The following is an 18,419-nucleotide window of genomic DNA, read 5'->3' as shown; positions in this document are numbered from 1 at the left end:
CGCGAGGGGACGCGATGCGATGCGATGCGATGCAACGGGACGCGAAGGGACGGGACGCGTAGGGACGGGACGCGATGCGACGGGACACGAGGGGACGCGATACGACGCTACGCGATACGACGCTACGCGATACGACGCTACGCGACTCGACGCTACGTATCGTATCGTCCGTTCCACTTATCGCGTTCCAGCCGCCGGACTTTCTTCTCGCGGCCCTCATCCGAGCGGTAACTTTCGCCTTCGAATATTTCGACCGCCACCGATCCGACGGCCGGCTCGCTAGCCTTGTCCGACTCGGATAACACCGTTCGTTTCCGGTGGAAGTCTCTCCGGGTCCGTTGGAAAACTCGCAGCGATTTCAATCATCGAAACCCGGTCGCACGGGAAACGCGGTTTATCGCTGGTCCGTGGATTTTATCCGCTTTTTTTAAGGGAGAGAGGGGGGAGGGCAAGCCGGTGGAAACGTGTCCAGCGATTTTCGAACGTCGCGACGTTCTGCCGAATTTCAATTCACCAGAATCACCGAGCCAAAATACGATTTAATTCTCGTTTCCTGCGGTTCGATGCGGCTCGTTCGAATTTAGAATCACTTTGTCGATTTTCGTATGATTGTTTAATAATAATTTCATTGTTTGTTTGCTCGTGAGCACGGATCGGATATCCTTTGTCGCGGAAGAAGAAGTGAAAAGAGGTTTCACATGGTCGTCGTACGAGTATAATAAAGGCATATGTAAGAATATAATGTATGCACGATGTACAGGGTGTCTCGAAATTATGGTATTTCTAGCATAACATTGTGTTAAGAAAGAGTGTTAGGGCCGTACGAATGTATCGTACGGTGCGCAGATTGAAGGTTGCTCCTCCAAATGCTGCGCCTCCAACGTCAACTTAATGGCGGTGAAGTTGATTTGTAAAAAAGGTTTAAACTAGGTTGAAAACGCAAGGCAACACAGTTTATTTGAAGAAGGTCCAGAGGTTTACAGTTGTGCGTGAGAGTGATTGACCATCTCTCGTGAGAGTTACCGACAAGACTGACTGTCTCGACAAATTTTGGGTTGCAGGTTGACTTACTCGGGGTGGAGTCAATTTTGTGCGGCCAATTTTTGGAGCCTGATTGGCTTCACCCCCAACCTGTCCCCACTTCCGAAGACATTGCTCTAGGGCCTTGAAAAAAGGGCAAGTCGACGGAAGGCAGTTGGAGACCACCTTGGGTCTCCGGCTAAAGTACAGCAATAAAACTATTTCCCTTTTTTTTACTTTACCGGTTCTAACCGGTAAAGCAAACGGTAAAAAAATGTCGTTACAGCGGGTCGTCGTTGTAAATCCGAAATATTTGAACCTTGTCCCGTAGGGTTCGGTTTATTTTATTGGTCTGTCAGGCACCTTTTCTCGGGGTCGTAGTTTAGACCCCGTAGGCCCTCAAGTGACCTGACAGATTATTCGGTGTTGATCCGTCCAGGACGGAACAAAGAGAGTGAGAAAAAGCACAGCGTACATAATAAATACAGGGTGTCCCAAAAATGTCTCGCAATCTGAAAGTGGCGGCTTCCTCAGATCATTCGAAGCAACTTTTTCCTTTATAAAAATTTTCTCCGAGGCACCGTTAACGAGTTATTAACGAAAAACGGTGACCAATGAGAGGCGAGCTCAGCTGGCGCGAGGCGGCCGAGCCAATGAGCGGAACTGGGCTTCGTGCGCTGGTTGGCTTGGCCGCCTCGCATCAGCCGTACTCGATTCTTATTGATCACTGTTTTTCGTTAACAACTCGTTAACGGCGCCTCGGAGAAATTTTTTGTAAATATAAATAATTGCTTCAAATGATCTGAGGAACCCGCCATTTCCGGATTGCAAGATATTTTTGGGACACCCTGTATATGTATACATACATAGTAGATAGATAAGTGTACAGCAGATTTTTTTTCTCGTTCTTCCCTCGCGTTTTTTTTGTTTAAATTTTGTTTTTTCTATTTTAAGTTTCTGTATTTTATCCGTTCTTGACTGCCACATTATTATTAATATTTTTCACTGTAACAAAGGGTTTATTCCGTCTATAAATAAAATTATTATTATTATTATTATTATTATTATTATTGTTATTATATAGTACAAGTGTATGGTACAATAAAATACAATAGATGAGAGTTCTTATCACAGACATACAAAGGAAAAAAAAATGAAAGAGAAGGAATACAAAAGAAAAATTCGTAGGAAAAGATATCCACAGAAGAATAGAACTGAATAGAAAACCTTATCGCAACGCAAGAGCATCATCGATTTTCAGAGAAAATTTATGCGTATTAATTTATGGAATTCTCTTATATTTTCTTTTCTTCAATTTAACTCTGCTATTTCTTTACGCGATTCGATAATTAATGGGTAACCTTCTATATTCGACGAATAAATAAATAATTAAATTAATTAATTAATTAATTAATTGTGACTATTCATAATTGCTAATGGATTACTTGCCGCGCATATTTAACGAACGGATGAATAAATAAAAAGACGATAGGCCAAAGCAGCCGTTCCGAGGCGATTTCGATTGAGCAACCAATTGAAATTGGCAGTTCTCGGGCGGAACCGAAGAGGGTCCGAGGAGGCGAAACGGGCGAGCTGGCGCGGCGGCACGGGCCAACGGATGATAGATCGGATCTATCGTTTTCTAGCCGCGCATACAGTCGACTTAATAGACAATGAAGATTTGCGGCCGCGATAAGTCGCCGAACCGCAGGAATTCTCCCTTTTTTTCCAACCGTTTCCTCGCGGCGCTACGCCGCGGCTCCTTGTTAAATGTTCGCCGACGAATTCCGCCGTAAATTGCACCGCCGCGTCGCGCCGCACCGCACCGCGCGGACCGTGTACGCGATTCGCGTAACCGCGCGCCGGATTCTTCGGATGATATCCTCTATCGCCGCCGATAGAAAGTGCTCGACGGACTACGAACGCATAAATACCGGTTGACGCAATATCGCCACGCAGGGCGGATATTCTTGCCGTTCATTCAGGCTACCTAAATTGTCCAACGACGCCACCGGCTTTTCTGATTTCTTGTACGGAGAGAAAACTGTCTACGCCTATGTGGTTCGCGAGCTTCCTTCCATTAAATTCATTTCGATTCGTGACTACGAAACGACCGACTGATCGTTTTGCTCGAATGAATTATTTTGATTTTTATTATAATTATAATAATAATAATTATTATTATTATATAGTAATTATATAATAATTATATAATAATTATAATTATCATTATCGTTCCATTAAATTCATTTCGATCGTGACTACGAAACGACTGACTGGTCATTTTGCTCGAATGAATTTTATTATAATAATAATAATTATTATTATTACTGTCAGTTTTCTTGTTAGTTTTACTATTATTCATTGACGAACGGGCTGGAAGCCCTTTCTATACACAATGCGGATCCGACGCATTTATCGCAAAGATGATCGAATACAGAACAATGGTACCATTTAACTAATTTCACCAACACCATTGTATTATTTTCAACTCTACAAAATAATTAAAGAATGGATACGTACGTCTATACAGTTTCTGAATCTCTCCAGTCGACGCAGGTAGTTTTTATTTCGCATAAAAGTCCTAGTGACGAAATCGCAAAAGCAGATGACATTTGAGGGTTATATCTAGGTTATTCGAAGTTGTTGACAATCGGTGTCCATAAAGACGAGCCGCGAGACTTCGGATAATCGTGTCTGCTCTTCCCAAACTGTTCATTCTTGTGCGCAATCTGAGCGCGAATTAGGGAGAAATTTATTAACGAGTGCGGAAACAGGGCGAGTACCAGCGTTGTCGCGAGTGAACTGAACTCTTGGACGAAAAGATGGTGTCCGGAAGGGACTGAGAATGGAGGGGGTAAAATTCGGAGCTCCGAGCCGCGTGGTAGATGGCGCAATGCAGTCCACGTGTTGTGCTTCAACAAAATTACCGTGATGCGACTGGACGGGACATCGGCGTCAAGGAAATCCTTTCCATCCGCGTTGCAACGGCCGGCTTGTATTTCCTGCTCTCTTTTCGGCGTTTCCGGGCGAAACACGACTTTTAATTACCGCGATCTTCATCGCCCGAATCATCAAACCGAGAAGAAATCTCCGTCCTCCGAGGATACGTCGCACGGGGCGCACACTTCTCGCAATTAGCCGGGAATAAAGAGAGCTCTCTTCCTGCTCGTTTCCTCCCTCCCCCGCTTCCCCCCTTCCGCGGTGTCCACGCGAAAGGGAATATTAATAAGGCGACCAGCTCGAAAAGTTCCGAGCGTCCAGGAAATTCCGTTTCGCCGTCGGGTCCGAAGGAAACATCCTTGGAATACCAACCCTTCTTTCACAAGGGAAGCGTCCCTTGTCGGATTTTTTTGTCCGTCGATGTGAATATCCATTTAATAAAGTCCCAAGCCGTCGAGATGTTTTGTTAATCTTTGGGAATATACAGGGTGTCCCGAAAGTGTCTCGCAATCCGAAAGTGGCGGGTTCCTCCTTCAAAGTAACTTTTTCCTTTACAAACATTTTCTCCGAGGCACCGTTAACGAGTTATTAACGAAAAACAGTGACCAATGAGAGGCGAGCTCGGCTGGCGCGAGAAGACCGAGCCAATGAGCGGAACTGGGCTTCGTGCGCTGGTTGGCTGGGACGCCTCGTGTCAGCCGAACTCGATTCTTATTGGTCACTGCTTTTTCGTTAATAACTCGTTAACGGTGCCTCGGAGAACATTTTTGCAAAGGAAGAAGTTGTTTCAAATTATCCGAGGAACCCGTCATTTCCGGATTGCGAGATATTTTTGGGACACCCTGTATCAGCGTATTCATTACCGCACGCAATTTCTAACCGTTCCTTTAGCACAAATATTTCGTTTAAGATGACGCACGTGCAAACTGTGCGGTAAAGATTTTTCTATTTTTCCAGCAATGGCCGGTAAAATGGCGCGCGTCGACAGAGTGAGTCGACAGCCCCTGAAATTTCGCCGGTGTCGGAACTTTGTCTCGCTCCGCAGCCCTCGGATACGGCCCGGCATCGTTAGCGAAGCTTTCTGCTTACGGAAGCGGCTGTTTCTCCCTATTCTTCGATCGCCTTTCTTTTCTCGCACTCCTCCTTTTCATTCTCTCCTCGTCTCCCCCCTCCCCTCCCACCTCTCTCACTCGACTCGGTTCGTTCAGATGTAAACAGAGGTGTGCCTTTCGGCGGTATTCGAATACTGAGCGCGGCTCGAGCCGCGTCGTGTGAAAGGTTCCTCAGAGAGCAGCTCGGAGAGGAACTCGGAGAGGCTACACTTCGGCCGAGAATGGCCAAAGGCGATCACGGCGAAACCCGACGCCTTTGCTTTGCTGTCGAATCTCCCACGCTTCTTCTCCGCGGCTTCTTCGTCCCTACTTCGCAGGTCACCTTGTATCGGGCCGTGTCCGAGGGTGCACAGTGGCGAATTTACCCGAAAATTTGCCGTTTTAAAATATGAGCTTATTTAACACTGATTCGTAATATCTTTTCGACTATATATATCCCGATTTCTTATGTTAATGTGTAATAAATAATGTTAATTGGCAGCTTAATTTTGTGAATGAATGAATTAATAATAATATAATATATGTAAATTGATTGTACTACCAATGTATAATAATATAATGTATAATTATTCGACAGGATTTGACACAATTAATTCGACAAAATCAATTCAACACAATTAATTCGACAGAATCAATTCAACACAATTAATTCGACAAAATCAATTCAAACACAATTAATTCGACAGAATCAATTCAACACAATTAATTCGACAGAATCAATTCAACACAATTAATTCGACAAAATCAATTCAAACACAATTCGTCAGAATTCGACGCAATTAAACGCGCGTCGACCCAGTTCGACATAAGCGAGAAAATAATTGAAGAAAAGCGAGTGGATCACCGAAAGGAGCGTGCAGCGACGTGCGAAGCGGTGCTCGCGGAGCGAACGTGCAAGTGTCGCGGGTAAAAATGCATTTAATGAAGAGGATGATCAGGACAATTTCTCGTAACGAGGCACCTCGTCGCCGGCGCCGGCAGAATTAGCAGGGAACTTGCTCCGGTAATTAGAGTTCCAGAGAAAGTCGATTCCGCGCTGAAAATCCCGTGTTCGAACTGTTGCTGCGTTTCTTTCGCTGGCCGTTCCTCGTTACCGTCGCGTCGTGTCGCTGCGCTGCGTCGTAAACTCGTCCGAGTGTGCATAATTCCAATGAAATAATAATAATAATAATAATAATGACAATAATAATTGTAGTTATCCGGAATAATATAATGGAATAATCTCATTGTTACAATGAGAGGGGAAGGGAGAGGGAAAGAAAGAGCGAGCGAGCGCGCGCGAGAGAGAGAGCAAGAGAGAGAGAGAGAGAGAGAGTGAGGACGAAATACAGAAACTTGGAACGAAAAAGAAAGGAACAAAACGCAAACATAGGCATAAAAACTTGCGAGAAAAAGAAAAAAAAAGTTCACGCGAGCAGAGATTGGAAAAAGAGTTACAAAATAAATCGAGTATCGGCTCGAGACGAAAAATAAACGATTTCGGCCATCGAAAAATCCACAATGAGTTTTATGCGATTCTGGTAAAAAGGGAGAGACGTTTTCTAAGACGCCCTAAATCGCGGTCTTCGAGCTCGGCCTCGACGATCGCGTTTTGTTCCTACGTTTTCTAGGTCGTCGGAGTCGCCCGGAGACCCGAAAAAAAGGAAAACCGTTCGAAAGCCTTTGGAAAGTGGTCGCATCGAGTCGGTCGCCGCGATCAAATATCCTTTCGTCGTCCGAAAGGAGAAGCGTTTTCCCTCGATTCTGCTCGAGGATTTTTTCGATGATCGTTGTTCAGCTGCGGTTGCGCAATTTTACGCAAGCTTCCGAAACCTCGAGCAATTCAATTGTCTCGACGACGACGACGATGACGGTGGCCGCGCGCGCGGCGAGTTTCTAATACAATCGTGTGATGCTTCGCACATCGGGGCCGTGGAGGGGAGCGATGGCGCTGCGTTTCCGGAAAGGCGGACGCACGTACAAGGTGTCTTAAAAATGTCTCGCAATCCGGAAATGGAGGGTTCCTGAGATCGTTTGAAGCAACTTTCTCCTTAGCGAAAATGCAAACCGCGGCTTCGTTTACGAGTTATCGACGAAAATCAGTGACCAATGAGAGGCGAGATCCACTGGCGCGAAACGGCCGAGCCAATGAGCGGAGCTGGGCATCGCGCGCTCGTTGGCTCGACCGCCTCGCGTCAACAGAGCTCGCTTCTTATCGGTTGGCGTTTTTCATTAATAACTCGTAAACGAAACCGCGGTTTGCATTTTCGATAAGGAAAAAGTTACTTCGAATAACCTAAAGAATCCACCATTTCCGGATTGCGAGACATTTTGGAGACAGCCTGTACTTTCTGTTGCGCCGATCGACGGGAATTAGTATGTTGTACCTGGGCAAACGTTTCCGTGTGAAAAGAAAAAGCGAGAACGTTCGCGAATTTATTCAATTCGCACTGTCTATCGTGCGAGATGTTCAAAGTCGAACGGACTTTTACTATTTCAACCGTACTGCGTTTCCTTTTAATCGTGTTTAATTTGACTGTCGAATTCCGTCGAATAATTATACATTATATTATTATACATTGGTAATACAATTGATATACAGGGTGTCCCAAAAATGCCTCGCAATCCGGAAATGGTGGGTTCCTCGGATCATGTGAAGCAACTTCTTCCTTCACAAAAATTTTCTCCGAGGCACCGTTAACGAGTTATTAACGAAAAACCAGTGATCAATAAGAATCGAGTACGGCTGACGCGAGGCGGCCCAGCCAACCGGTGCGCGAAGCCCAGTTCCGCTCATTGGCTCGGTCGCTTCACGCCAGCCGAGCTCGCCTCTCATTGGTCACTGTTTTTCGTTAATAACTCGTTAACGGTGCCTCGGAGAACATTTTTGTAAAGGAAAAAGTTGCTTCAAATGACCTGAGGTACCCGCCACTCTCGGATCGCGAGACATTTCTGGGACACCCTGTAGTGTTCGGCGACTCCGCAACGTTAAGGGTTGATTATCCTCCGCCGGGGTTTGACCGAACGGCGCGCCGTTCGAACGGGACCAAACTGCGATAACCTGGTCGCAGTATATTGCATAAGTCTTATCGGCGTTTCCCATTACGTGCGAAGCAGTGTGCGGCAAAAGTGTTTATCTCTTAACAGGTTCTGCCGGGTCGGCCGCGGCTCCGTAGCCGGGAAATATTTTCGAATAAAATAACTGTGTGTGACACTCACTCATAAACCGAGCGAGCCTTTCTAAATACATACTGGAACAGTTGTGTCGAACGAAGTGTTACAGTTCCCGGAAAAAAGATTCGTCGGAGCTCCATTCGGTTACGGGTAACTTACCCCTGTTGTGACGCGTGGCTGTAATTTGCTCGCTTCAACCCTCCGGTGCCACTTTGCTGTTTAGAGTCGCGTAATTGGCTCCGTCAAAGTAGATTTCCAGCCGACTCGGAAGCCACAAACATCTGTGCAGGCTTTAATATTTAGATACAATTCTGTTTTGGGGGATGACAAAAGTCTTCGAGAGTGGGGTAAAATATAATACAATATTTATATATAATAATATTTATATTTATATAATATTTATATAATATTACAATATTTATATTTACATAATATTTATATAACATTACAATATTTATTACATATCTGATTGCAGATTTTGCAATTCTGCTGTAATCTAAATTCCTGTAAAAAGCTGTTATAATGAAAATTTAGAATAAAATTTAATTACAATTTAAATTTTATATAAAACTTTATTGTGACCGACCGCACCCCCATTTACAATAAAATCCATTAATTTAAATTTAAATTTTAAATAAAATTAATTTGATTTAAATTGCTTAATATAAATTTCAAATTACAATGAAATCTTACTATAAATTTGAATTCATACAGGAATTTAGATTATGGTAGAATTATAAAATATATAATCCGATGTATAATAAATATCGTATCTATTATTTAAATTTCATTTATATTTTATTCCGTTCGAAGACATATCAGTCTTTCGTCGCCCCTACGATTAAAAATGAAAGTTCATTCGACGAATACCGAATCGCGTGAGAAGACAACAATATTTATAGCCTGTTCGCTATTTGAAAAATCTATTTTTCCCGAAACCCGATCACGCGCTGGGTAGAAATCTACGCCGCGATACTGCTCGACGGTTAAAAATTCTCGGAACGGCACGGGAGTTTCAATTGTTCTACCATGTTGTGTATTTTTCTAGCCGAAGACACCGCGGCGATATCGAGAAACGTTTTGGGATCGCGTGTTTATCGGCATGTATCTACGGATCTCGATACAACTTCGATTCTATCGAATCGGTCACGGATCCGTGGAACGTTAAGATTGGACCAGCTCGCGGAGATCGAACGAATTGGACGGGCTGAAGGAAAATGGCGACAACCGCCCACGGCTTCGGCCAGTTTATGGCGAATAGCGCCGTGATAGCACACACACGGTCGGTCGGTCAGCCGATCCCGGAGTCTCCTCCCCTCCCCTCGGTCGCACAGACACGAAACTACACGACGCGACGCGACGCGGCACGACACGTGACGCACACGAATCGCAGCGTCGTGCCGTAACAAGATCGAGGAAACGACACGCGAAAATGCCACACTGGCCAGCCTTCGGTGTTTCACGCTCTACTTGCATGTCTCTCGCCGAGAGAAACCGATCTCGGAGTCTCTCTCCCGTGGACTTTCGTTTCCCGTTCGGGACGGGGGTGGTTTCCGAATGAAAGTCGATGTTGATTGCCTTTCGATTAACACGTCCGTCCGATACCGTCGATCAATTTCCTCGGGCTCGAAATTTGCGAGAGAATTACGTACCTCGTGACAGTCTCAGAAATGTTGCGCGAAAGATACCGGCATTGTGCGGTTGCTATTTCAGGGAGAGGGGAAATAGGATATCATTTTATCGACACTGTTGACCGTCGAATTAGTATCGCAGAGTTTTATTAATGCGTGACTGTACTACAACGTTTTATTGACACCGTCGAAAGTCAAATTAGTATCACAAAGTGTTATTAATACTTTGACTGTGAAATTAGTACTACAAAGTTTTATTGACACCGTCAACTGTCAAATTAGTATCACAAAGTCTTATTAACACATTGACTATGGAATTAGAAGTCAGAAAGGTCATGTAAAATTAAAATAATCTGTACTCAATGATACCAAACCAGCAGAGTTAAAGTTTATCATGGCAGTTATTCTCTGGAACATTTCATAATATTCCAATCACAGTAAATTCTCACGAATTGTCCCGGAGCTTGTAAACAACTATAAAATCGAGGCTCGAATGATCGTATCTCCTCTCCCCAAATTATCCATTTACGTTTGCAAACTGAAGGACAATCGGAGAGAATTTACCGTATTCGCATAATCGTTCGAATAATTTTCAAATCCAAGCAAATACGGTCTATCGAATTTACGATGCAACGTGAAACAGTCGCCGCTACAATCGGTGCTCCGTGAGCCTAGTGTTAACCCTTTGCGGACGAGTGTCGGCAAATAGCCGCCCAAGTCTTTTTACCGTTTTTTTTTTATTAATTTATTAATATTATGCCGTCCGGTGGCACCACGCTGATGCCATGTAAAAACCATCTGTTGTATGTCGGTGGTACCACTTTGGTGGCATTTTAGAAAACTGAAATAACATTTGAACTATATTTCTTGGATGTTAAAAGACAGCAAACTAACTATAGCATTGTGCTTATTTAACTAAGAATTAAGCACGAAAATTCTTGGACGACTTATCTTGATTTTAGGAATTTATATTACCGCCATCTTCGAAATTTTTTTAAAAATCTAAAATTTCCAAGCTATCATGCCGGCGTCAAACAAAAGAATCGTATCTAAGATCTACGGACGGCATAGTGTTAATTATTAATATAAATTCATTAATTTAACCGTAAGTTCAGAACGAATTTCAGTTTGACGAGTCAGTCTTTCTGTGTCACTACCAGAGAAACCAGCAAAGTTTTCCACATATTTATAATCTTATAATAATATAATTATATCTTATAACATTTTCATTTTATATCCAATACCTGTCGTCCACAGCGACGCAATACCCGTCTCGAGGGGCTTCGTCCGCAAAGGGTTAATAACGGGCCACGCGGCACGTAAATACAAGAGCGACTCGGTGTCCGGCGTGTCCACGAAGGAACGCTGGGCGTGCGAATGTTTACGAACGAGGAGGCAACGAGTCCGGGAAAATCGGCGCGGCGCGGCTGCGCAGTCGGCCACGTCTCCCGGAGAAAGTCTCAACGTGCCGTCGTCTCGCGTGCGATCGGGAGAGGATCGAGCGTGAATCGAGTGCGGATCGTTTGACCGCGCGGGAACACACGCCCGATCTGTCCGGGAAAGGTGTATCGCGCCGCGGAATTGTAACGCGCTGCTTTCTTCGGGCCAGTGAAAGGGAGAGTTATTTTTTTCACGGGTCGTCTCGACTCGATTCGTCGCGAGGGCTTCGGGATTTCTCGGTCCCTTTCGGTTCGAAAGCGTTCCACGAAGCCCGCGCGAAGAAGTAGGCGGCTCCAGCGCGGGTTATGTAGATCGTGAAGCTCATTGGAAACTCGTTAGAAATTAATACCTGACGCTCGGTATAGAGGATCGACGCTCGCCGGGCCGCGCGTGTTTCTCGCAGAGCGGTTCTTTTCCCTATCTCGAAACCGCGACCGGTCGACCCCATTCGCCGATCGCCGATCGCGGCCGTTCTCAGCAGCCTATTGTCAGCTAGACGGCACCCTATCGCGTCGTTTCTGATCAACCGACTCCCGTTCCCACGGATTATTTCTTTGATTCGATTAACTCCCGATCATTCGCGGCCTCAGACTCCGCCTCTCGACGCGCCCGTCCAAATTGTAAGAGTTCGAATCTCGTTGCTAGAACCTGCGTTCTAGTTATTGTTTATTTTTATTTATTCGTTTATTGATTGTATTTATTTATTTATTCGTTTATTAATTGTGTTTATTTATTCGTTCGTTTATTATAATTGTATTTATTTATTTATTTATTCTTTTATTTTTGCTTATTTATTTTAGTTATTTGATTTATTTTATTCGTTACATTTATTTAATTATTTATTCACGTGTACGTGTAGAAAAAGCCTTTGTTACAGAAGAAGAAGAAATAAAAAGAAATAGAAAGATAGAAATGAAATATCTTTCCTATTTATTTCTTTTTCTTTGAGAAACACCATTTTTTAGCCATGTGCATGAATAAATAATTAAATAAATAAATGAATGAAATAAGTAGTAATTGGAACGCAGGGGTTGCAGTAATGAGACTTTTAATTTAAATATGTATTATATATAATATTGTATTATATTATATTTTAAAATAATATATATTGTATAATAAATATATAATAAATATTATATAATATATTATTATAATATAATATATATTATATTATATATAATATTATATATTATGTCATATATGTATAAATATTATATATTATATCATATATAAATATAAGACAAAGTAAAAAACACTGTGGCGAACATAATAACTATTAAAATAATAATTCTAGATCGGCGATAAAATAAAAAAATAATCCGGATAACACAATGAAAGCACTGTCAACCGAATAAAAATTGAAACACGAATGAGAACGAATAATTTGAACTGTGAGGTCGAAGAGATGCAGAGCAGGCAGCGTCGAGCATAATCGAAGATTCGCTGGGACAGAAGAGGGACCCCGTGCGGGACAATGATCGCGGTCCCGCCGCGTGGACCGTGGATGAAAAAGATGGAGGGCAATCGGAAAAGGAGGTCGAGGCACCTTTCTCTCCTTGAGAGAAGAAGCCGCTTCTGCGAGAAGGCGCGGTCGGCCGACACACGACTGTTTGCCTAGAATAGAGCATAGTTCACGCCGGTAGCTCTGGCTGCTACCGGTTGTTCTCGGTACTGGCGAAAACGAGGATCTGTTCGAACCGGGGCGACTCGCGCAACGCGAACCGGACGATCGGCTCGAGTATGGTTGGCTCGCTGCTCCCAACTAGTTTGAAACCGAGACTTTCGAAATGGGAGCTGCGAGAGAGAGAGAGAGAGAGAGAGAGAGAGGGGGGGAGAGACGCGGAGAAACTGTCGTTTTTAACACTTTGGGGACATTCGATGACAGGATAGAAGCGTCTTTATGGCATTTATTTATGGCTGCCAGGAAGACTTACAATCTACTTTGTTGCTCTTTGCGACTTTCTTTATTGATTTTAAGTCTGTTGAAATTTAGTGAAGAATTGTTTGTCTCTCTTTAATCTTGTTTATAAAAGAGATTTCTAATCTACTTTGTTGCTCTTTGTTGCTCTCTTTGTTAATATTAAATCTGTTGCAATTTAATCAATATTTCTTTATTGGTCTCCTTTTAATCTTTTTTATATAAAAAATATCTAATTTATATTGTTGCTCTTTATCTTTTTGTCGGAATTTAATGTAAATTTCTTTATTAGTCTCTCTTTAATCTCTTTTATCGAAAATATTACTTTATTAATCTTAAATTTGTCGAGATTCAATGAAAAATCATCTGCACCTCTTCAATCTTGTTTATCGAAGAGATTTCCAATCTACTCTGTTGCTCTTCGCCGTCCTCTTTATCGTCGCCCATATTTGTCAGAATTTAATGGAAACTAGTTTGAAACCGAGACTCTCGAAATGGGATTTGTGTGGACAGTCTTCGCGGTGTTTATGGTAGCCGTGAGACGAGTGTTTGCCGCGAGTTCGAAAAAGAGCACTGTCATTCGGGAAATGGCACTTGTCGCGAGGAGAAAAGGATCGATGTTCGCAACGCTCTCGGGATAGCTTGAAAAATGATTGAAAAATTAGGTCGACGGAGACGAGTGAATTCGATACTGTTGCGGCTGTTTGCAAAAGTAATGTTTGCGTTTACTATTTAAACATGTACTAAGTAAATATGTACTATATAAACATGCGCTATTTAAACATGTCCGATTTCTCTTCAAATGAATAGCAGTTTGATGCGCATACTTAAAACACAACGTTATGAATAAAAATGTTCGATTTCTCTTCGAACGAATACCTAGTTCAACGCGTATTTATTTAAAAGTAGGGTAGTGGAGACGCCTTTAATTTGTTTCCAGACGTAATTAACGTTATGGCTAATGAACAAGGCCTGCTAGATTTTTTAATTCTTTGATTTTGTTCAATTTTTAATAACAAAAGACATTAACCCTTTGCACTTGTACAAAGAGAAAAAATCTTATATCTTTTATTTATTTAATTATATATATAATTATAATTATATAATACTAATAATTAATATTTGATAATTTAATAATACTAAAATCTTATACCTTCTATTTATTTAATTATATGTATATATACTATATATATTATTATAATTATATAATACTAATAATTAATATTTGATAATATATCAATTTGATATGACCAATAATTTAATAATACTAATTTGGTAATACTAAAATCTTATACCTTTTATTTATTTATTTTATATATTTAAAAGAAAAGGAAACATTGTAACAAAGTTCCCTAGAATCAAATACTAATATAATACTACAATAATAAAATGTAGGATTTCGGCTATGTATATGGCGACATACAAGCACAACGATAAAACGTATAACGTCATCTATACGGCGATATACGAGTGGAAAGGGTTAATACGTCTCATTCGGCAAATGTAAGGTTAACTAGGATAAATACAAGATACGATTAAGATAACTATAAAATTAAACGAACATCGAGAGCTCTCGCAGTTTCGTCGGAAAGAAACTCGGCGGGCAATCCGGAACGCACGACGCTCGAAGAAAAAGCGATGCGATTTGCGTAACCGATTTTACGATTCGTACTCGTCTGGAGATCGAAATTTCGTGTCGTGTAACCGACACGGTGGTCCGATGGAGACTCCACCGCCGCGCAACGTCATGGCGCGTGACGTAATCGGTGCGTTGCGGGGGTCCCCAAGTGTATCGAACGTGAACCGCATGGGAACGCAGGGAGCGCCGTTGCTCGACGACGAATCGACGCCGAGCGATCGTCGCAGATCGCGCGGATCCCGAGCACGTGCCGACCGGCGCGAATCAATCGAGGATCATTGTGATTTCACAGTCGTTGGTCCGGTTTCTAAAACGATGCGGCGCGGCGCAGCGCAACGCGGCTGCCCGGGAACGACGAAGAAAGCAGAAAAATCGTGGCCCGTGTCCGGCACGCGATTTTCATTGCGGAAGATCGCGTGACGCCGCGATCCGACGCGCCTCGTAATCGGAATGATGTCAGTGGTACGGCGTTGGCTCGGCTCGGACTTGGGACTTCGGGCCGCGATGAGGAAAGCCGGTGGTTCCGACGGCTGCAATTGAATCCGGGGGAATCGGTGCGTTTAGATCGTTTAGATCGTTTGATCGACGCAAGGATCCTCGGCCGTAATTACGACGACATCGGCTGAAACGTTCCCGGCCCATGTACAGGGTGTCTCGAAAGTCACCCGCAAAAGTATAAGTCGATTATATTGCAATTCGATCACGTTGCAGCTTGATTATATTGTAATTCAGCTATATTGCAACTCAATTACATTGTCAATTCAGTTACATTACAACTCGATTACATTGTAACTCAATTACATTGCAACCCAATTACATTGTAACTCAATTATGTTGTAACTCAATTACATTATAATTCAGTTACTTTGTAACACAATTACATTAAAACTTGCATTGTAATTCAGTTACATTAAAATTCAATTACATTCTAATTCAGTTACACATTATAACTTAATTACATAGCAACTCGATTACATCGTAACTCAATTACATTGCTACTCGATTACATCGTAACTGAATTACATTGTAACTCAATTACACTGCAACTCGATTACATCGTAACTCAATTACATTGTAACTCAATTACATTGCAACTCGATTACATTGTGACTCAATTACATTGCAACTCGATTACATTGTAACTCAATTACATTGCAACTCGATTACATTGTAACTCAATTACATTGCAACTCGATTACACTGCAACTCATTTACATAATTGAAATCTTTCAGTTAATACAGTTAATAATTATTTTAATCGCTTAATGTAATTAATAATAATAATAAATACTATGTAATTGAAATATAATAACAGCCGTTGAAAGTTATTTAGAGCGATAGTTCTTTCGCGGCGCTGCACCATCAGAAGTAGAATTGTAGTTAATTACTGTGAAACGAAGAGAGTCACGGCTCTCAGCGATTGGATTATGTACTCTCTGGTCCGACTATTATTTTCGATGGGATTGCCACTGTTCCGCCAAGTGGTTTTCATTTGCTTTCTTCGGCAATTATACCGCAATTCCGCAAATGATTACACGATACCGATCCCGTAGAACTCGATTGCTTCTCCCATTACACGAACAGGATCGTAAAGCGGCAATCGCGAAGAAAAGACGATCGAAGGTTCTTATCCTATGGCGAAACATACTTTTCTTCGGAATTGTGCTAATTCAATTATATTGCAATATTGTAGCTCAATTATATTGGTACTTAATTATACTGCAACTCAATTACATTACGACTCAATTACATTGAAAATAAATTGCATTGCCACTCAATTACATTGCAACTCAATAACATTGCAATTTATTTATATAATCGAAATCTTTCAGTTAATTCAGTTAGTAATTATTTTAATCACTAATGTAATTGAAACACTGTGTAATTGAACTTTTTTATTATTATTTAATTGTTTCTTGCTTATTGTTCAATCGGCACAATCCGTCGAATGAATAATAATTACATTGCAATTCATAGTTAACGTAACTCAATTCCACCGTAATCCGTAATTGAATGTAATTCAATTCCATCGCAATCCGTAATTTAATGTAATTGAATTACATTTTAATCCGTAATGGAATGTAATTCAATTACATTGTAAACCGTAATGGAATGTAATTCAATTACATTGTAATCCGTAATTGAATGTAATTCAATTCCATCGTAATCTGTAATGGAATGTAATTCAATTCCATCGTAATCTGTAATGGAATATAATTCAATTACATTGTAATCCGTAATGGAATGTAATTCAGTTACATCATAATCCGTAATTGAATGTAATTCAATTCCATCGTAATCTGTAATGAAATGTAATTCAATTACATTGTAATCCGTAATTGAATGTAATGGAATTTCTTAGTATTATGTAATTGTACTCCTAGTGAATTACGAATTATTTTGTAATTTAATTGAACGACAATCAGAATTTCGAATTGCAATCTAATTAAATTAAATCTAAAAAAATCTAATTAAATTTGATTGACCAATTACAATGTAATTGAATTATAATTCGTCAATAATTCAATCGCGATTCCACACAACTCTGCTCTCTCCTGCCGAATATTATCAGAAAATTTCTCTTCGTCGAACAATCACCGGCCCGCCTTCGATCGACTAACGCGCGATTAAAAGAAAAACAAAGACAATCGAATAACTTGGGCAACGAAGCGGCACACTGGGATATTTGCATCTTTCACGGTAGAGCGACGCCGCGATCGCTTTTGATCTGGATCCTTCGGCAGGTAAACCGCGATTACGGTGGACGCGCCGATTGCGTAGAATGAACATTATTTCTACGCATTCGGGGTGCCGTTCTGCCAATTGAACTTCAATTGCGGCTTAACCTAGAAAAACCGGGCCGCGAATAACCGCGAAAAAATGTTCGAACGAATCTCGTTGATCCTCCGCGAATTAAATCGTGTTAATCAATCTTTTGTTTTCGTTTTTTTTTTTGCGTGGATAATCGAGAACACCGAAAAACCGTTGTCGTTTCATTTCGCTAAATATTTCGGACGATCGAACGCGTATAGTTAAATCAATGCTTTATTATTTATTATATGCTTTGTTATTTATTATTTACAGTTTATTGCGCTTTATTCGACGGGCGCATCGCGAACAATTTTTTCCGACATTTTTTCTGCGCGAGAAATTATGGTGGTCCACGGTGTTTTCTTCGCTTGTTCCCTTCGCCATGAAAATAATAAAAAATAAATAATAATAAAAATATCATTCTTAATGCAATAATAACAAAATAAAAACTGTCTGCTTCGATTATAAGAATGTGGAACTACTCAGAAATATATTTATTTATTACAGATGCGTTTCTTAAAATTATTAATTAACTTTATATTGTTATATTAATTAAAATAATGTCGCAATGTTTTTAAACTTCTGAAACGATTTTTTCGGTTTTGTATTCAATCTCCAAATTCATAGAATCCGTAGTCTAATTGCAATCGTCGACATTGCTATTTTTCAAGCACTATTTGCTCCGCGGAGACGTTATCGAAAATTTCTCTCGAAGACGAGAAAATTTAATCGTTCGACCGAACGATACGGTA

General features: G+C 41.3%; 2 protein-coding genes across 11 annotated transcripts in view; one reads left to right on the top strand and one right to left on the bottom strand.

The window, feature by feature from the left end:
* The window catches only part of LOC117221546 (uncharacterized), a 182,147-nt gene that overhangs the window by 68,729 nt on the left and 94,999 nt on the right, over positions 1-18,419 (bottom strand). The window contains exon 3 of one of the 9 annotated variants that reach the window (XR_004490528.2): positions 16,751-18,042. The exons of the other annotated variants lie outside the window; for them this stretch is intronic. The gene's annotated coding sequence lies outside the window, so the exon portion shown is untranslated. Of the gene's footprint in view, positions 1-16,750; positions 18,043-18,419 lie in introns of those variants that run through there. 9 annotated transcript variants of the gene reach the window in all.
* The window catches only part of LOC117221544 (uncharacterized), a 49,307-nt gene that overhangs the window by 5,158 nt on the left and 25,730 nt on the right, over positions 1-18,419 (top strand). The window lies entirely within an intron of this gene.

Source organism: Megalopta genalis, chromosome 1 (genome assembly GCF_051020955.1).
Source record: "Megalopta genalis isolate 19385.01 chromosome 1, iyMegGena1_principal, whole genome shotgun sequence".
NCBI classification, from domain to species: domain Eukaryota; kingdom Metazoa; phylum Arthropoda; class Insecta; order Hymenoptera; family Halictidae; genus Megalopta; species Megalopta genalis.
The sequence above is the reverse complement of the archived record's forward strand: the minus strand, read 5'-3'. Positions and strand labels throughout refer to the sequence as shown.